At 40.5% G+C, this 21,512-nt stretch overlaps 1 protein-coding gene across 1 annotated transcript in view; it reads right to left on the bottom strand.

Annotated features, from left to right (window-relative positions):
- The window catches only part of SMAD6 (SMAD family member 6), a 119,876-nt gene that overhangs the window by 7,906 nt on the left and 90,458 nt on the right, over positions 1 to 21,512 (bottom strand). The window lies entirely within an intron of this gene.

The following is a 21,512-nucleotide window of genomic DNA, read 5'->3' as shown; positions in this document are numbered from 1 at the left end:
GTGTGTGTGTGTCTACATTATAAGGTCTCCCCACCACCTAAACACAAACTACCAGGGATACCAGGAAATATACGACAACATCTGCTTCACTGTTCATCTAAATACATGCGTACTAGGCTGGTAAGAATTGATTCTTGTTTACAAGGACAAATGTTCCAATATAGCTTTAGAAGTTTCTTTTCGGTCTCTGTGATTGTTCTGAAGACCTGATATTAAAAGTACTAAGGATCATCTAGACCACAAGAGATGGTCCTGATACTGCTGCTGACATGGACACTAGTCCTTGTCTTCAGGTATATATCTGGCAATGGAAGGGTCACATTCTATTTTCCAAGGGACAAGTGAAGTCTAGTCTACCTAAGGCTTTTATTATCATGTTCCCTCTCTGGGTCTCAGGTTGCTCATTAGAAAAACGAAAGCATTAGACATCCAAATTAAAAGAATTTTTTGTTTACTTACTAATGGATGACACCAACTTCATGGTGGTTATTCTCTAAAAAGGAGCTACCCTTCCCAATCTGACTTTTTGACACAACTTAAGGCAAAGTTTCTCTCTCTCTCTCTCCTTTGCATTATAGTGAAGGGGCCCTCCCATTAGAATGGAAACTCCCTGAGGGCAGGAATTGTTTAACTGTTGCCAGTGCTTTGCCTAAGTCCTCCATAAAAATGCTTTTTTGAATTGAATTAAACTGAGAAAGTAAAATTCACTTTCCCAAAATGGGTTCGGAACTTGGGCATATTATTAACTAACAGAGGCATTCCTTGATTCTGACAATTGAAGAGAGCTATTTATCATTCTATACAAGTCCTAGGGAAAAGTGAAGGGTCATTTAATGGCCCTTCCAAAAGATCTGATGTCCTTTCTCATTAGTCATGACAATCCAGGTAAGTTAACAGTGGGCAGCCTTTGAAGAGGGCAGAAGCTTAAATAAAGACTTTGTTCCTGTTCTCCAGGAGACATGGGAGAATCAATTCCACAATACAGTATATCTGATAGTATGCACTGAAGTATAACTTTAACACTAAACTGGAAAAGAATATTGTTAAAATAAGTATATTAAACTATAAATGTGTCATCACCCTAAAAAATGACCTAGGAAGTTTAAGCAAATTCTCTTCTTTCCTTCCTGCACACTCAATGCATAGCTCTTTAAACATAACATGAATTCACTAATAAATATAATTTAGTCAAATCTTTTATGGGGCACGAATATAAGACAAGGCAAAGTTTTTTTTACTCTAATTGGTTAAAATAAACAAAAAATAGATAAGACAGTAAAATCATTGTTTCTGTGATGAATTTCAATGTTAGAATAGAGAGGAAGAAACATCAGTTAGCTTAGGATGGCATGTTCATGGAAAGCATCATCAAGAATGAGCAAAAATTGATGGTGTAAGGCATTATTCTCTTTAATTCTCTTTAAGTGCTAAAAGAGGCAGAAAAAGTATTTTTGTGAAAAGAAAACTTCATCAACTAGTACATATACATGTGTGCATGAACACACAGACTTAAATCACCTTGTTAAGGATATAGGAAAATGTCTCATTTCTATATAAACAGTTTGATGGTTTAAAGGAATAGAACCTTTTATTCCTTGAAAATTGGAAAAAAAAAGTATGAAGAAACAGTTTCAATGCTGCAAGATAAAATGTTGGACCATGTGGAGGACCTAAGAGTTTCACAGAACTATGGGTCATTTATCTCATTTGCAAAAAATTGTTTTACAATTTGAGAGGGTATAACATTTGAAAATGAGATATTTGATGGTTGATAGTTTTTGAAAGTTGTTGTTTTTCTGGGAAAATTTAGAGTAGTTCAGTTATCATTTAAATGAAAGATAAGTCACTATTTGCCAGAAGATTGATTTATGCCAATGTAAAATATAAAAAAATAGGTTGAGAAGTAAGAGTTTAGAGATTGAAAAACATGGCTAGAGAAACAGGTGGTGAAAAGCTACTCTCTGAAGTTAGCTAAAATTGTGATTACTGATTGGTTGGAAAGATTCCACCCCACCGGACAAAAGCTCCAGTTCCAAGTACTGTTTTTAGCATCCATAGGAGTCTCTAAGATGTATCTGTTGCCTGTTTTATGTTCCTTCCACATAATGTATGTATGTGTGTACACACACACACACACACACACACACACACACATGTTTACAGACAGACAGACACATATCAGACAGGAAAAGGGGGAAAGTTTTTGTAATTGCATGGGAAGAATTTCTGAGATCTATACACAAACCTGATAAGTAAAGAGAAGGCTAAGCTTGTTTGCCTTGCTCCGGCCAATTTGAACTACTTTGCTACAATTTGATTAGACAAGACCACATCCTGGTAAGTGAATAGTTGGTGACAGTTGAGTTATATTGGCCAAAGACAGCTGGCCTACCAGATGAGCTTTGCAGTTTTCTGGCTTCAGGAGAACCGTTATCCAAAATAAGAGCTAACACTTTCTTAAAACCCCTTTTAAGAAAGAAATTAAAGAGAGCTTGTAAAATCCTTAGGGAGGGGAGGGGAGGGAAGAAAAATTTACCTAGCTGGAGAACAGTGAGGTCTGGAAGACAAGCAGAGGAAACAATTTTGCACATCTACACTTCTACACTATGGCATCAAAACTTAAAGTCCAGGGGGCAGCTAGGTGGCATAGTGGATAAAGCACCAGCCCTGGAGTCAGGAGTAACTGAGTACAAATCTGGCCTCAGACACTTAATTAATTACCTAGCTGTGTGGCCTTGGGCAAGCCACTTAACCCCATTGCCTTGCAAAAACCTAAAAAAAAAAAAACCCCAAAAAACTTAAAAGTCCAAAGTTGTGAGTTACACTGAAAACATAGTTATTTGTTCCTTAGCTAGATAGATACTGAATACATTGGTAAGAAAATATGACTCAGATTTATAGATGGATTGTGATTATTCATGCATTTGCTTTAATGTAAATACTTATGCTCTTATTTTTTGGTTATGTTTAAAATTTAAAAATATCATTATTTTATGTTACTGGTTTGTGTGTAAGTGGAATCAAATCAGAAGGGGCTCAAAAGCTAAAGTCATTAGTTTATATGAGTGTGTATATATATATGAGGATATATATTCCCTATCGAGAACTCTAAAGAGAAGTTCAGTATAACAGCATGGTATTTTTTCTGAGAATAATCAGGATAGGAGCAGGTTGGAATAAGCATACTAAACGAGACAGTCAGCAGGTGTTCACACTTCCATGTGATGAGTTTGAAGTGCCAAAGTGGATGTCCTGGTGTGATATGTGCCCTAAGGAATGAAAAGAATTTGAATATGTAGAGTCTCAGGGGAAAATATTCCCAATACAATCTAAGGCACAGGGACAGGAGCAAAGGGTGATGAAAAGCATCCCTCAAAACAGTGACCCTGGGAATGACACCCCAAACCAGCCATCAAAAGAGCTTCTTTGCTTTTGAGTTCCCTTTGAAGACAGGTCATGGCTCAAACAAGTACATGTGCTCTTAGGTTTGCTGCTTTTTGTCAAAACAGTCAATGATTATCTTCATGTGGAATGAGTGTTCGAGGTAGAGAGAACCTGGCACAGCAGTTGGGGGTGGAGTGGAGAATTTGGTACAGTCAACAACAGAGAGGAAGAGAATTAATGGATGCTGCAAAGTTAAAAATCCACTCCTTAAATCACTTGCGTTCTCTGGTCCATATGCTGTCCACCAGCTTTCAAGTCCATGCCTGGCTAGGGATTGATTACATTTCTATTGTCAACTCTAATTATTCTCTGGATAAAGGCGGGTAAGCTTAGTTCAAACAGTCTTTATTGCCTGTCATAAATGATACATGTGAAATTCAAACACATTCAAGTTTAAATTTCAGGGAACAGGAGGGACCTAGGCTCAGTCAATATTTTCATTTACTGACCTTTTGTAAGCAAAACTAACAAAATCACTATCCTTCACAAAAGAAACAGAAATAGGCCTTTCATTAATGAAAGTACTAACTGTCCTTCCAATACATAAAAAACAGAAAGTTAGGGCAAGTTCAGAATCTTACTGGCTGACCCTAAACAACTCTTCAATCCTAGCCATCATAAAAAAAGAATGCATTATTTGTGCACATTGTTGTATAAAAGAGGATTATAGCAGAGGTCTTGACTGCTAAGAAGTTACGTTTTAATGTGAATCCTCCACCTCCCAAGTCTGAAGTTGAGATGGAAAGAGATTTCTGCTCCATTTTGGCTCAAAGCATCATCCAGTATAGATTGCGAGTCCTTTCTCCAAGGATGTAAAGGAATCCTAGGGGGTTCTAAACCAATATTTAAACCCCACATCAAAGTGGTTTTCTGCTCCTTAACCTCAATATATACACAAACATATTATATCAGTCCTCCTTGGGGAAAAGGGGGAGGAAGAAGAAAATATCCATTTATATGGTACCTATTGTGCTGCTGGGTTCTATACTAAATACTGTTATAAATAGTACTCTATTGGAACCTCATGATAATCCTGAGAGGGATATATGTTATTATCCACATTTTATAGATGAGGAAACTGAAGCAAGCAGAAGTGACCAGCCTATAGTCATACAACTAGTAAGTATCTGAAGATATGAACTCAAGTCTTCCTGGCAGCAGACCCACTATGCCACAAACTGCCTATTTGCCAGAGGATATCTAAGCAGAGGGTGATTTTTATAGTCTGGGTCTCTTAACACATAATGGAATTATTTGTTGACCAAACCAGAGGTCAGCTTCTACAGGTGACCGTAATTAAATGAACAACCAACACAAATAAATGAACAACCAAAAATCTAACAGGGAAATGGCTCCCAATGACTTCATTCATTCTCCAATGAGGGCGACTGTTCCTCTTTTCTCTTCTGGAGGGCCCAACCCTGCCTTCCCCTCCTCCACACATTCTTGTTCTGGCCAGGCATCCCAGAGTTACAAAGACTCCACAAGGGAGCTTGGCATCTGAGGAAAGCTTGTGTTGAGCCTGGCATTAAGGTCCCTGACAACAGATCACCAGACTCTGTCCTGTTGACCTCCATGCCTTCATGCCATCAAGTCTGATTAACTCACCCACCGGGTGATGCCATTATTTTGCTTCAGAGACTCTATTGCCGGATTTAAATCTCCGGCTGACAGTCCCAAAGCCTTTCTTTCTCAAATGGCGATGGAGGGGAAAAAGTCCCCCCCCCCTTTCTTCTTCTCCTCCATTATGGAAGATCTGAATCGAGCCACACTGTGGGAGTGTTTAAAAAGAGCTTGTGTAGTTGCAGCTCCTGTTAAAAGTTTGGGTAATTAGACTGTGCGACTACTATGCCAAGACCAAATGTGTGGGCAGCTGGGGAACACCCCAACCCTCAAGCCCCAGACTCTGAAAGCCAAGTTGCTATTGTTTCCGGTCAGGACCAACCACATGGCACCCACACTAGAAACCTTACCACTGGAAAAGTGTTACCCATTTCTTACATTCATCTACTAGGGACTGGGGAGATAGAAAGAGAAAGACATTCCTGCAATCAGCATAGTCAAAGATCCCCATGCCATAGCAAGCCACCTATGGTTCTGTTTCTAGTTCAATAATCGAGTATTATGGAAGGATCTTGGAAGTACACAAAAAATAAGAGACTAGAAGGTGAGAAAGAGTTTCTCCAGTTACATAAGTGTTTAGAAATCCAGGAGGGGGTCAGCTAGGTGGTGTAGTGGATAAAGCACCGGCCCTGGAGTCAGGAGTACCTGGGTTCAAATCCAGTCTCAGACACTTAATAGTTACCTAGCTGTGTGGCCTTGGGCAAGCCACTTAACCCCGTTTGCCTTGCAAAAACCTAAAAAAAGAAAAATCTAGAAGGGAAGGGATGGTATCAACTAATATTTTAAAGCTTTTTTTGTATAAAAATAAAGGACATCAATATAAAATATTTCTTTAAAATAAATGATTTCTCCCTCAAAAAAAATGCTTCCCAGATATGATCTTAATTGAGCCTCACTCACAACAATCCTATAAAGTTAGTTTTGTTGGTATGTGCATTCCCATTTTATAGATGAGCAAACTGAAGCATATAAAAGTTAAAGTGACTAGCCCCTGGCCACACAGAGCTGGCAGTAGCAAGTGATAAGTGTCATATGAGTATACAGGCAGTGCAAATTGGCTCCCAAAGGTACCTTGGCAATATGTGTGTGCAAGAAGACTCTATGGATCACATATTCACAGTTCTAGAGCAGGGAGAGACCTAAGAAGCCATCTGATCCAATTCCTTCATTTTTATAGAGAGGTGACACCAGAAGATATCCAAAACTAGAGTTCAGGGTTCCTGACTCCCCACCCAGCCTCCTTTCTCCTCAAGCTGAATTAAAGGAGGTACCATGCTTTGGTGAAAAGGATCTAGATTGGAAAAAGCAAGGTAGTCCCTTCCCTCAAGAAGCTTCCATTGTAGTGGGAAAAAGACAACATGTAAAAGGAGGAAGAGATGGGAAGACAGAGGATACTCAAGTTGGGGCACAATGGAGAAAGCAGTCTGAAGAATTAGGAATAGAGTCTGAAGAGAGGCACAAGATGGCTAGCTGGAACCTTCCTTAAAATGGAGACTCCAGAGGGCTCATCATAGATCCAAAGTCAGAAGGGATTTAGAGACCAGCAATTCCAACTCCATACTTTTACAGATAAGCTAGCTAAAGTCCAGGTAAACTGTTTATGATCAACACTAGTAAGCCCTTCTCACAGACAACTCTTCCAGGGAATATTTGTGACAGGTCTTCCTGATTCCAAGTTCAGTCTTATTCACCTCACTATGTTTCTCTGATGCTATAACCCCTAGCCTCATTTCCACCACAAAAGGCACAGTTTTGAAGCCATAATCATCTTTTATCATTCTCTTCCAAGGGTAGCTAGGTGGTGCAGTGGATAGGGCACTAGGCCTGAAGCCAGGAAGATTCATTTCAGCAGTTCAGATCTCAGACACTTACAAGCTGTGTGATCCTGGGCAAGTCACTTGCCCCTGTTTGTCTCACATGTCCTCCTCTATAAAGTGAGCTAGAGAAGGAGTCAGCAAACCCCTCTAGGATCTTTGCCAAGAAAATCCCAAATGGGGTCAGCTGGGCACAAATGAATAACCATAAGCTGAGAAATAGATATCATGAATTGGTGTTAAAGATTTGTGGGAACTGCCCTATTTCCAATCCAACACCGCTTCCTTTGCAGGCAGCTGGGATTGGACATTGTTGCATACTTATTGGAGATACAAAGGAAAACACGGTAGCTGGTTCCATCCCCTCCACTCTGAAGTTCTACAGAATATGTGGTGCTTCATGTTTCAGAAGAGGCTTTGGAGGGAGTATGCCTGTGAGGCAGTGGCCCAGCAATGAAGCTTCCTAAATAGGCCCCAAAAGGAAATGCAATGACTTACCCAGGGTCACCTAGCTCAATAGTAACAGTGGCAAATCTGGGACCCATAAAGTCTGTGCTTTTTGTCTGCAGATAGACCAGTGTTTAGATGCTGAGAAAGGGCTGACTGCCACAGATCTTTGTCCCTAAGTGGCTTCCCAGTTGCCCTTTTTGTGGGACTAGCCATATCCCACAGTCATCAACCTAATTAAGAACCAGCTACTTAACAGCAAATAAATCCTGCAGAATCAGACCCAAGTAAGCAACATCAAAGATAACCAAATTCTGAACAAAAATTTCCAGTCACCAGCAACTGACCACAGCTTGGGTACATTTCCTTATCTAGTTCTAAATTCTGGGTCAAGTTTCCTAATTTCCCTATTTTTATTAGGAGAACAATTATTCTTCTAGTTCCTGACATTTCCAATTTTAAAAGTCTTTCTCAACTCTTCCCTCTCCCTCATTTTACCCTCCCGCTACCCAAGTAGTGATGCCAAGTCTTATGGATTCTATCCCCAAATATCTCTAGAAGCATTTGGTCAGAAGACCTAGGCCTTCTCCTAGGTCCAAGTAGTCACTCTCCCTTAGGCCTAGCCCTTTACCAATCCATTATCCTTACAGTAGCCAGAGTGACATTGTGGACTGTTTTTCTAACTTGCTCACCATGGCCTCCAGGATAAAATACAAATTCCTCCTGTGTCTGGCAATTAAAGTCCTCCCAGTCTGTCTCCAATCTACCTTTCCAGGCTTATTACACGATTCCCCCTCATAGACTCTATGTTCCACATGAACTGGTCTACTCTACTCAAAGTTCTTCAGACTGAGCATTCCATTTGCTTTCTTGTGTCTCTCTGGCATCAGCTGTCTTCCTTGCCCAGCATGTCCTCTTTTCCTTCATCTCTCAGAATCCTAACCTTCTTCTAAATTTAACTCAAATACCACCTTTTACATGTGGTTTTCTTCAATATTTCCAACTGTTTCCTCCTTTTTTCCCAACCCAAATTATCCATGTATTTATTCTGAATAGGTATTGTGTTAATATGTTTGTTGTTGGTATGAAGTTCAGTCATGTCTGACTTTTCCTGATCACCATTTGGGGTATTCTTGGCAAAGATCCTAAAGTGACTTCCCATTTCCTTCTTATTTTATGGATTTTATGGATGAGGAAACTGAGGCAAACAGAGTTAAGTAACTTACTCAGGGTCACAGAGTCAGGAAAGTGTCTGAGGACAGAGTTGAACGTATGTCTTCCTGATTCCAGGCCTGTGCTCTATCCATTAACTACCCAGCTGCCCAAACTATGTGTGTACAGGTTTAGATTTAATGCTGTCTTCACAGACAATATCCAGAAAAACAGAGTATATTTTATCTCTCTCTCTCTCTCTCTCTCTCTCTCTCTCTCTCTCTCTCTCTCTCAGTAATTTCACCACCAAAAGCAAAGCCTGGCTTGTAAATATTGTTGTTCTTTAGTCATTTCAATCATATCCCAACTCTTGGGATTTTCTTTTTTTAATTAGGTTTTTGCAAGGCAAATGGGGTTAAGTGGCTTGCCCAAGGCCACACAGCTAGGTAATTATTAAGTGTCTGAAGCTGGATTTGAACTCAGATACTCCCGACTCCAGGGCCAGTGCTCCATCCACTGTTCCACCTTGGGATTTTCTTGACAGAGAAACTGGAGTAGTTTACCATTTCCTTCTCCAGTTCATTTGACAGAGGAAGAAATTAAGGCAAATAGGGTGAAGTGACTTGGCCCAGGGTCACAAAACTACTAAGAATTTGAGGTCACATTTGAATTCAGAAAGACGGGTCAGTATTGACTCTAGGCCTATCCACTGAGCCACCTAATTGTCTCAAGCACATAGTAAGTTCTTAATAATAAATGATTTTTGATTGCCTTCCTGTCTGACTGATCACCACTCCTAGGTTTTACAAATGGGAAATGAAACTGAGAATGTAAGAAGCAAGGTGATTTTTCTAAGGTCACAGGCAAACAATTAGCAGAGTCAAGTCATTTGACTTCACATTCATGCTCTCTTTCCATCATACCAAGGCCTTTTTCTTCCTTTCATGGAAATAATGCCCACTAAGGAATGCTGAGTTCTGAGACCAGATATGAAGATTCTATCTCCCTATGACTCAACTGATTTTAAGGGAAGAAAACCTTCATCATTGCTAGGAGGGTGTCTACAAAGAGAAGCCAAGTGGGGATAAGGGAAACAACAAACAGATTATCTGCTATTCAGGTAAGTTTGAGGGGGAGAAAAAATGGGGGACAGAGGAGGACAAGAAAAGAATGTCAGTTCAGGATTTGGGAGATACTAAAATTCTTCATGGCTGTGCCATGACATAGGTGGGGTACAGACATGAGTGGGTAGGCAGAGTAACACCAGAAAGAGGTAGAACAGAAGAATCTTGGACAGTCATCAAGTTTTGTATTCGCATTCATTCAGTGTTCACTGGAACCCAATGGTAACAGAGAAATTTTTGGAGAAAGAGGGAGAAGTGACTCTAATATCAGAGGGTCTAGGTTCAGATTCCTGCTTTGGATACTCATGTTCTAGGTAAGTGATTCTCTGGTCTCAGTTTCCTCACAGGACAATGAGTGGGGTGAATAATAATAATAAATATATATATAGATATAGATATATATATATATATATATATCCTGAGGCCCCAATGGACTCTAGATGTATGGTCCTGTACAACTCCAATTTGTCTGAGCCTCCATGACTACAATAAGAGCCATATGACTTAGAAAATCTACAAAATCTCTAAGGAGCCCTGGGGGTGGTTAAATTCTCCCCTTTTATTTTAGAGATGAAGATACTGGACCACAAATTAGGGAATGGCTTGCCCAAAGTCAAAAAGCAAGGGAAAGAGCACAAATCTTCTGACCTTACCAGGGTTTTATTAGCATGTCTCTCCCTGCCTTTCAAATTGGTAATGAGATGATGCTGAAGGCCCTCACTCCAGGTTAAAATTCAAGCAAATAGGTGATATTTTAGGAGAGAAGGAAAGTGAAGTTCTTCCCACTACAAAGCAGGCAGCTCCTCCTCCAAAAGGCCATGTTGAGTATCTGGGACCCAGGAGAGGAATAACATTTCAGGGCCATGCGGCATTCCTTCCAGGAGAGGGCATCAGGCAAAGGAACCTGGACCCCCTCTTGCCCTTACCAAGCAACCAGTCTGGCATGGCTGGGGACAAAAGGGAAAGAAACTCATTCCAAACAATAGGACTGCACGCTTAGGAACAATCCGATTTCTAATTGCTGGAATTCTTTCCTCTCTGGGTACTCTTGATCTTCTGTGACCAGAAAAATGGTTGAAAACATACAATTTTTTTTTGGGGGGGGGGGTCCAGGAATAAAAAGGCAGCTAATTTTTAAGGGGGGAAGATAAGGGAGAAAAAAACGATAAAAAAAAGTTTCCTGAATCAGCAATTTTCAGTCCAAAGAAAGAAAAAGAAGGAAAAGAATAGATTCTCTCCCTTCTCCCCTCTCACCCCATGAGTTCCCCCTCCTAAGTGTTAAAAGCAGGCTCTGCAGAGGAGTTAGTGCTAAGCATTTCTTGGCCTCCCTCTACTCCTCTTTAGCCAAACAGTTCTGGCTTTAATGCATCCCATGGTATGAACCACAAGTCTGCTCCAATTAAAAGTCTCCTCCAGCATATAGAGGAAGCAACATCACAATTTCTTATTGTCTCTGGGTGTCCAGTTGGACTTACTTTCTGTTCCACATAAGAGACATTTTCTTTTCTGACTTACAAACCCAGATGCCAGGGAAAAAGGAAAGGGTTAAGTTTTTATTCACCTGTGGAGTCTGGCTAATCCTGCAGAAGCAACATGTGCTCATCCAGTCAGTTCACAGAAGGAGACCCATCTGAGCTTTCTGCTTACAAACACAGGCCACAGGGAAATGCCCCAATACTTTGCAAGGGTGAAGAAGGAATTGGGAGTGTGGGGTGTGTGGTATCCTCTTTGTAACAGGGGTCAATATGAAGAAGAAATACAAAATCATACCACTTTAGAAATGAAAGGAGTCATCAACTCCATTTCCCAGTGAATGAATTGGGGAGTGGGGGGCAAGAGATTAAATGACTTGTCCAAGGTCACATAGACTTGTTAATGGCTGAGCAAAGAAACGACCTCTGGAGTCAACTTTCCAGTTCATTCTCCTCCAAAGGCCATGCTCCATGGTCTGTGCTTTCCCCATCCTATATAAAGCTCTGTTTAATACCCAAAGGAGTCTCTCCCTTGTGCTTATAGCTTTGAGTTCCAGGAGATTTCGGCAAGTTTTTCATCTGAAGTCTGGTAGTAATTATGAAGTCCTGCATCAGTTTAACCTGACACCCCTTTAAAAGCCCTTTATGCCCATTAGATAAGTAGTTTTTGTTATCATTCTTTAAAGGGGGAAAAAAAACAGGAAAGGAATTACCATTTAACCCTATACTATCTTTATACATAATCTAGAAAATCAGCTTTAGATCTGGCAGCAAGAAAAATTAGGGTCGGGTGACAGGAACACCAGTCTAGGCTACATTCTCCACCTCCACCCCCTTTTTTAAGAGAGAAGGAAGGTCCCTTCCTTCTTTATTCTCCCTTTCTCATTATGCTCAGTAAAACCAAAGGAATGTGCAGGGGTGGGGAGAAGACCCAAGAAATTTTAATGGACACAAGTTAGGAACTCTCTTCTCCAGAATTCTTTCTTTCTAGAGGCTGAAAGGGTCCTGATGAGGTTTCCCATTTTGCTTTCACATCCCCTTGACCACCATCACCCCTTCTCCCCAACACTTTTGGCTCAGGGAGGAAGCTCAGATTCCAAGCGGAAGTGCCTAATCAGTCATTATATCACAGATGGGGCCACCAGATTAGTTGCTTTCAACAGGGTGAACTCAATTTCATTTCTGCCACTGGTCTCAGGAGCAAGTAGGCTGGAAGCCACCCCTCTATTTAAAAAAAATCCACACTGTAAGTAGTTCTCCTTCTTTCAAGTACATTCAGAAAGAAATCAGGGTTCAGAATGGTACAATAAAGAAAAGGGGGTGGCTAGGTGGTACAGTGGATAGAGCACTGGCCCTGGAGTCAGGAGTACCTGAGTTCAAATCCAGCTTCACTTAATAATTACCTAGCTATGTGGCCTTGGACAAGCCACTTAACCCCATTGCCTTGCAAAAAAAAAAAGAAAAAAAAAAAAGAAAAGAAAGGAGGAAGGGAGGGGAGAGAGACAGGGAATCAATGTGCATGGGATGAAGAAGATGATTCTAGAAATCTGATCATCATCAAACCTACTCATTAACCCAAGAGGAAACTGATGGGACAGAGGTCAAGTCACATACACAAGGTCACAATACTAATCGATTACAAAGTCAGGATTAGTACTCCCAGTTACTGGGTCCCCAGTTCAGTGCTTTTTCTAATACTAGAAGGTCTGTCTAATATCTAGAACTGCCTTTTATATAATCCATTAATTTTCTAGATTAAATCCTCATCTTATTCCAACCATTCTTTCACACAGCTGCCAAAACTCATTTTCCAAATGCACAACTCTGATCCTAAAGCTTTGAATAAAATTGTATAAAAATTATCAATTCAAATCAACATTTAAGCTTATACTTCAGGTTTGTACCTGTCAAACTGAAGTACTTAGCAGTTCCCTGACTTTGTTTATTCTTCAATCCCTCTCTGATGTCTGGAAAGCATCCTTCTAGAAGTAGCTTAAGTGTGTTCTCCACCAGTGTTTTTCCCTGATCCCCCTCCCACCACAGTCCCCTTCCCCCAAAGATATCCCCTTTGAGAAATGATCCATCATACTCTGTACTGCACTACAGTTGTCTGGGTAACCAAATGCTCTACTACTACTACTACTACTACTACTACTACTACTACTACTACTACTACTACTACTACTACTACAATAACAACAACAGTAACAGTTTGAATTTATAGTTTTACTGGTTTGCAAAGTACTTTACAAACATTAACTCATTTGATTATCTGCCACAACTCTGAGAAGGTTAGCTATTATCCCCCTTTACAGATGAAGAAACTGAAGCAGAGAAGGAATAATGTAATTTGCTCGGGATCACACAGCAAAGGAAGGGTCTAAAGTAGGATTTTTAACTCAGATCTTCCACTGTTCTATTTTTTATTTGATGTGCTGCCATTTTAAAAAATCTTTGCTACCACACCCTGAACTTTGAAAATTATCTAGCACATAGAATACATATAATGAATAAACATTTAAATCCCTGAAAAAGACAGACTGGGTGGAGCCTGGAGAAAACTATAGAGACACTGGAGATCTCAAAGTATAAGACGAGTTATCTATGGGCAAAGTCGGGGCTTAAATGCTACTTTTGCTCTTTTTTTAGTAACAGTATTACTTTATGCAAATAAAGTAACTCAGTTTCCTCATCTATGTCTCTAGATCAGAGATGCTTAACCTTTTTTGTTTAATGGATTCTTTAGCAAACTGGTGAAGCTTAGGACATTATTGGAATGATGTCAATATATAATTGAAGGAAATTTCACTTAGAAGGTTAAATTTCACTTGGAGGTTAGTTAAAATAAATATTCAAGTTCACATACCTTTTGAAATTTCTGGGTCATAAATCCTATTTAAGAATTGCTGGTATAAACATGGAAACAATGTAAAGACTAACAAATTGCTTTCTGTGAGGGGGTGGGGGAGGGAAGTAAAATTGCAGGGAAAATTGTAAAACTCAAAAATCTATAAAAAAAGAACTGCTGGTATAGATAATTTTATAAGTATATGCATGTATGTGTGTGAGTAAATTAAATAGATACAAAGGATACATGTGTTCAAATATGTAACCACTTACTCAGGGAAAAATTTGTGTGTGAAAGTTGGTGGGGGAGATGGCAAGGGGAAGGAAATCCAGGACTAGGGGGAGGAGTAAGAAACTGAGTAAAAATTTCAGTCCAGTCTGTGGTCCAAAAGGAAATAAAGGGAGGCAGCTAAAAAAGCTAATATGGGGGCCAAGCTAATGTGGGGGCTCTGGAAAAATTCTCAATAGAATATGCAGGAAGGAGCCTCTAGCTTCCCAGAATACAGCCCCACTTTTGCCAATCTCCCAGCCAATCAACGTAACTGCCTGAAACGTAGGTGGGTTCGGTTTCCATTCTTTTATCTCCCAGCGTATTCAAACAAATCCTGAAAAGATGAACTCATCTTGCAAGTCTGACATAAAACAAGTCCTCTCTCCAGCCCCTAATACAGAGGGCCTGCTCAGTGTCTTATCCAAAGCCAAGTATTAGTTTCGCCTGGAGCTATTAGGTTCTACCACTCAGTAGACAGCGGGGGTGACCCTGCAGGGAGAACTCCTGTCTACACATTGAGACTGAGGAGCCCCAGCCCTTGTCTAACGAGCCCGAACCCAGAAACTTCCCGGGCCCGGCCAGTTACGGCTCACGGGCAGGGGACGGGCTCTGCCTCCCCAACAAAGCCGGGGTCCTCCCATTCTCCCTTGCAGAGAGAAGGCTGTTCTCCTCCCCCCCAGACCTTAGCTCCCCGGTGGTACGGGCCACCTTTTTAACAACTCTCTCCCTGCCCTGGCAGCTACAACTTCTGACAGCCACATTTAGCCTGGCGTCAGAGCTATCTCCCCCATCAAAGCCAACTTTATCGATCAGCCTCTCCACCAGAAACTCTGGCTCGTGTTTACTTGTGGCTCGTTCCTTGCGAGTCCCCATTTCCTCTGTTTTCAGAACTGCCTCTCGGCAGGCACATCCAAAAGGAAACTCAAACAATTTTAAGATTAAAAAACGAGATAGGAAGCAAGACAGAGAATTCAAACCAGATCCTGGAAAGAAATCAGTGCAGTGTGGAGTGTGGGCGAGATGGAGGGGGAGGCAGAGTGAAAGGAGGTGATCAAACCTGTGCCATCTGCGGAGGGTTCAAGCGATGCTGAGCAGCTTATAAAACCCGCCCCCACTGGAGAGAAGGAACGCGTTTGTAAAAACAAAGGGCTTTTGAACTTTGCTCCCATTCGATGTGCTGTTTTATCACTGAGTCAAACTTTGGATTTTGTTTTCTTAAACAATGACCTCCTGGGATAACCTTAATTATATACACCCACCCCCCAAAGGTTTAAAAATAATATTATTCCTACAAGGTAATACTTACCATAGTAAAAACGAGCAGTTTTAAAGGGAGACTAAAATCTGTGCAAGTTTCCAGACACAAGTGATATAGTCCGTTTGCAAGACTTGAAAGGATTCTCATTCTCTCTCTTACACACACATACTCTCTCTCTCTCTCTCTCTCTCTCTCTCTCTCTCTCTCTCTGTCCATCTTTTCTTTCATTCATTCAAATATTTATTAAGATCTTACAGCTGCAGAATATTGTTGGCCTTAGCCAAGATATAAAATTTGGTTTGGGGTCACTTCCCTTTTAAGAGATTACAGCCCAGGAGAAAGAATACACACACATATACAATACATATATACAATACACACAGCATTATAAGAAAAGTGCATTAGGTGAACACAACAAGATAATGGGATGGGGGAATTATGATTCTGAGGAGAAAGAAGGAAGTAAAGTTCATTCATCAAAACCAGATCTTTTTAAAACTTGGAAAGGAGGATTCCTTTTTAAAGCAAAGCCCTTAACACTCCCCACCACTAATCTTCACAGTTCTTACTAACTGGATGGTAAGATTAACAATGCTGACCTCAAGAGTGCCAGTATAAATTTTAAAATGATTTTGCATAGTTTGTATGCCCACCATCAAAAATATCAATTTTTAAAGCTCTGACTTCCTAGGTAACTCCAACCCTTCCTCCCTCCACTCCCCCTCCAACACTACCCTACCCTACATCACACAGAGACCTAACACAATCAGTCCCTTTTTAGGGATCTGATACATGTCATTTTTTCGTGGGCCCGCACACGTGTGTATGTGTGTGTGTGTGTGTGTGTGTGTGTGTGTGTGTGTGTGTGTGTTTCTTTTTCTTTGGTGGTGCAGGGATACTGATTTGTGGCAGATGGCAGTATCTTGCAAAGAAAACTCAACTCAGACAAGCTCTGGGCATATGAAAAACTCCAGACTCCTGGGGCCAAGATAATTCATGGCACTTCAGGGAAGTTTTTACCAGGAGGCAGCTTGGTTTAATGGAAAGAATGCTGGACCTGGAGTCAATGGGCCTGCTATCAAATCCCTAGCTCGTGACTTGGGGCCCATCAATTCATTTCTCTGTGAATCAATGTCCAAGTCTGTAAAAGGGGGATAGTAAATCTTATACTCCTGACTCCACAGAGTGGTCTTGAGGAAAGTAATTAACACCTTAAAGAATTATCATTATTATTATTTTTAACAGAAAAGCTTAGAGAACTGCCAGTGAGCAAACTCTACTACTACTTTCAATAAGGGAACTTGTCCTGAAAGTCTTTGTTTTAAGTTAAGTGACTTGCACAGTGTCACATAACCAGTGAGTATCTGAGGGCAGATTTGAACTCAGGAAGATGAGTCTTCCTGACATCAGCCTTGGCAATCTAGACACTGTGCCATCTAGTTAGGCAATATAGTGGGACAGTTCAAAACTTAAAGTTAGTTAAGATGAGTTCAAATCCTGCCTTACATGCGCTTACCATCTATACAACCTTGGACAAATCACTGGTCTTTGTGCCACCTCAGTTTCCTCATCTGTAAAATGGGGAAATTAGTAATATCTGGACTATTATGAGGACCAAATATAAAAAGCTCTTTTGCCAATATTAAGGCTCTATATTAAATGCTAGATATTATTCTTCAATTGTAAAATGGAGAGCATAATTGTACCTACTCACATGGGTGTTCTGAAGTTCAATTGAGATAACATGGTATATAACATATAGCATCTAGAGCAAAAAAGGTTAATAAATGCAGATTCCCTTCTCCCTATTATTAACCACATAAATGAGCCTGGTTTACAGGAAGGAGTAGTTGCACACACTAGTGAATGTTTTTATATTAAGAGTCTTGTAAAGGGGGAAGAGAAACATGGTTATATAAAGGACATAGTGAATAATCCTTCTCTAATATGACTAATCTGGAGCAGCCAAGATTGCCAATGGATAGAGTGCTGGGTCTGGAATCAGGAAGGCTCATCTGCCTGAGTTCAAATGTAACTATTTGACCCTGGGCAAGTTACTAAACCCCATTTGCCTCAGTTTGCTCATCTGGAAAATGAGCTAATGAAGGAAATGGCAAATCACTCCAGCCTCTTTGTCAAGAAAACCCCAAAATGGGGTCACAAAGACTGAACAAAAAAACATGAATAATTCAGTCTCTCTTACAAATGCTTTATAAACCTGGGATTTCCAAACACTGCATTTTCTTAAAGCAATGCCTATCTGTACAGATACAGTAGCAATATTTCTGATATAAGCACTTTTAACTTATAAGTACAGAGCTAATATTTATTGGAGAAATCAATATAATCCAAGATCAGAAGCTAATGTTTGCTAGGAGATCACTGTAATTAGCAAGATTAAACCCTTCTCTATAAGAATGCTGCAAAATTTATAGTGAGACCAGTAGAATTTCACCCAGATCTTAGAAACATAGTAGGCTGCTTCATGACTGTCCTAGGAGACAGACATACTATATCCTATGAGATGGTACTTCTACCTTAAAGGCCATTTTGCAATGTTAGTTATTTTGACTGGGAGGAGGGAGGTCAGAGAAAAATAAGAAAAAGGATTAAATCAATAGGGCTCCTAACCTAAGTCAGGCAGGCCATCTAGTCTTGTCTCTGGCCAAGGACCTAAGTTACTCTTGGATATGCACCAATGACCCTGGCTGACACACCTCAACCCTATTTGAGAGATTCTGGCTCCTGAGGTGGAAGGAAGCCTGGTTTGGTTCCCACAGTTTTATTCGCCCACATGTCAGGAAAAGGTCTCTAAGAAACTCTCGAGATCAAGCATCAAGAGAATCACAAGAAAACACAGAGAGGTCCAGCACCGAGTTATGTAATAGTTCTATACATATTAAAAGAACTACTTAGCAAATGACTAATTAGTCTATACACAGAAGTATACCCCCTCCATATACACAGAGGATAAAGATGAATGTTGGTTAATGTCCATAGTGCAGGAAGAAGAGTTTGATTTGTCAATTAGGTTCTAGTTAGACTCTCTTTCCAAGGCTAATTATTTAAGGAAGGAGACTTGGCCTCATCAGCCCAGAAGAAAATCAATTTGTTGAAGCCATTCTCAATCTCTTACAAATTCTGGAAAACAAAAGGACCAAATCTTGTCATTGTTCAGTATTTACCAAAACTTTGGTTATTGCCATAGATTCCAAATCTTACATGGGACCAATGAGAGAATGTTACCGGAGGAAATGTGAATTTTTCTGATTGTGCTACATAGCTGCAAACTATCACTCAGTGAACAACCATTTACTAAGCTCCCAGTTTTTTAGGGACCATAGATATAATAATAGTTGCCTGAAGTTGGTCAAAAAGAAGCTGGGCTGAGGAGTCTAGCAAATTATATATATATGTATTAAAGTTTTGTTTAGTTTTATTGGAGAATCTATTTGCTGCATTCAATTAATAGGTTCATCAGGCAACTGCCATCCTCTATTTCATTTTGCATGAACCTAGCCCAGAGCTTAACTGTCACTTAATGATATCTTAGCCTATTCTAATTCTTCTGCAGGGATGTAGGGAGGAGGAGTGAGGAGGGGGACTTGGGAGGGGAGAGGCCAAGGATCAATGTAAATGGTGAATGCCAAGGCTTCATTCGAAGGGTTAGAAAACTCCTTTCTCACTGATCCCAAGGGTGTGACTAACTTGCAGCTCCTCCACTGAGGCTGGCGCCTTGGATTCCCTGCTCCTTCATAGCCTTGCCAGCACATATCAGCTAGGGACTAAAGCCCTTGCCCTCCGAAAGTCAGTATGTCCGCATTCTTTGAGCATAAGTCCAAGACAGCACACATTGAGGATCCAGGATAATTCAAGCTAATAAATCATTTCCATTGTGAATTTCCCTTTTAGCCACAGCAAAGTCAAACTTTTCCTTCCCCTCACTGTTAACCATTCTTTGTTCACTTTATCTCTGGACTGCTTCAGGCTGGCATGGGGCCAGCTCTCAATTATTAATTAATCTGGGAGGCGCAGGTTGCATTCCTGGCCACCCTAACCACTTCCTACTTGGGCTGGGAACTTCTCCTGCCAAGTCTTTTTAGTTACATCAAGCGTGTTACAATATCTCGGCCCTATCTTGCAGCCACAAAGGACATTTAAAGTAAGATGTTAAAAATAACAACAAAAAATCCAAATACCTCGAAGATCCCCACAGCCTCCAGTGTCACAATAAAGCTCAGATACATGAAAACTTAAGTGAATTAGTGCAGCGACCACCCTGGATATCAGAGATGGGAAGGAAAAAAAATGTCATGTCTAAATGTAACTAATGAGGGCCAGGAAGTCCTTGAGATGTCTTTGGTGGGCTGGCGACTGGGCCTGAGGAAAGTACTTGCCTATTTTTTTAAAGAGAATACTTGCAAAAAAGGGAGCCCAAGAAATTTAGTAAGACTCTGGGGAAAGGTTCACAGTGCCTGGGGAGAAACTAAGAAAGAGTACTTGTTAACCTGACTACGGTACAGAAGGAATGAGTCCTATAGATATTTCAGTACTGGGCTGATCATTCAGCTGGAGTCATCCATAAATCTTCAGTAGGTAACAATGATGAGGAATCTATCCAGGTGTCAGAGGGAAAAAAAATCAAGGGAGTCATGATTTAAGCTGTGCATCTAAAAAAATTATGGTGAGCAAATCAATAAGCTATCCATGAGCTGAACTAAGAGTTCTCTGTGCATCTTAGAATGTGTATACACATATGTGTATCATATCATATGTTATACAAATGTGTATCATATCATTGCTATGACTACAGGTCAGTTAATTATCTGCTGGGGGATGGAGGGGGATTGTGATTAGCAACCTTATTAAATGTGTTCCTATTTAGTTTAAATAGGGGCTTCTGACTCCTCAACTCTGCAAGTGAATTCAACTAAGCCTAGTTCCCTGGTGTGAAATGAAAAGAACTGGGAAATTTAATCACACCTGTGAAATCAGAGCACACTTTTTTACTTATTAAGGATTACAATCAAGGCAGAAACCTTGACTTAATTAGCAGTCTAACTAGAAACAGAATTCTTGAATTTGCGATGTGTTATTCCCTCCCCTAAAATGTTATTATATCACAAAAGCAAAACAACTTAATCTTAATGTTATCTCCTCTCCTCCAGGCTAATGTTGATATCAGCTAGATAATCTTTACATTAACCAACAGGGACATCTAAGGGATGAAATGCAATTGGGGGGAGTTGGAGTGTGTGTGTGGGGGGGGGGAGGGTTGATGAAAACATTAAAGCAGTCACCCAGATCAATGAAAAGCAACTTAAGTGCCCAACCACGGGAGGCAGTGTATATATGGCTATATTACTCTAATATGCCATCCAAATGACTTTTCATCTGCCTTAAAGCAGATGAGTTTCTTCTTCAGGGCATTCAGCCAGGTGTAAGCTGATGCTGCCAATTCTGGTGTTTCCTTGGGAAAAAAAAAAACAAAAAAACCAAGTAGATGCTCTGCCCATGTGTGAAAAGACCTTACACATCAACCACAGGAGGTAAGCTGACCTGACAGGACTGAATACTGTCTCTGACAGTTACAAAATCAACCCAGTTCTATGTTATCTTCTCCAGCAGAGGATATATGTATACTTTTCAGCCTGGAGGATTGAGAGGGGGCTCATATGTAAATGTTATAGTTGTTCAGTTGTTTCAATCCTGCTGGACTCTTTGTGACCCCATTTGGCAAAGATACTGAAGCAGTTTGCCATTTCCTTTTCCAGTCATTTGACTGATGAGGAAACTGAGGCAAACAGAATGAAGTGACTTGCCTAGGGTCACAGAGCTAGGGAGTGTCTGAAGTCTAATTTGAACTCAGAAAGATGAATCTTCCTAATTTCAGGGCTGGCATCCCATCTACAGTGCCGCATAGGTGGGCCATGCTGTGTATATGTTTTGAGAGCAAAGATGCCTGAGATGAAAGATAAGGTGTTTAACTTTGTGGAATATGGAAGGACCAAGTGAAGGAGGCTGTCATGAAGGGATTTTAAAATCAGCCCTCTTGGAACG

The sequence above is a fragment of the Macrotis lagotis genome, chromosome 4 (genome assembly GCF_037893015.1).
Source record: "Macrotis lagotis isolate mMagLag1 chromosome 4, bilby.v1.9.chrom.fasta, whole genome shotgun sequence".
In the NCBI taxonomy this organism is placed as follows: Eukaryota; Metazoa; Chordata; class Mammalia; order Peramelemorphia; family Peramelidae; genus Macrotis; species Macrotis lagotis.
Note: the sequence above shows the minus strand (reverse complement) of the source record. Positions and strands in the feature narration are given on the sequence as shown.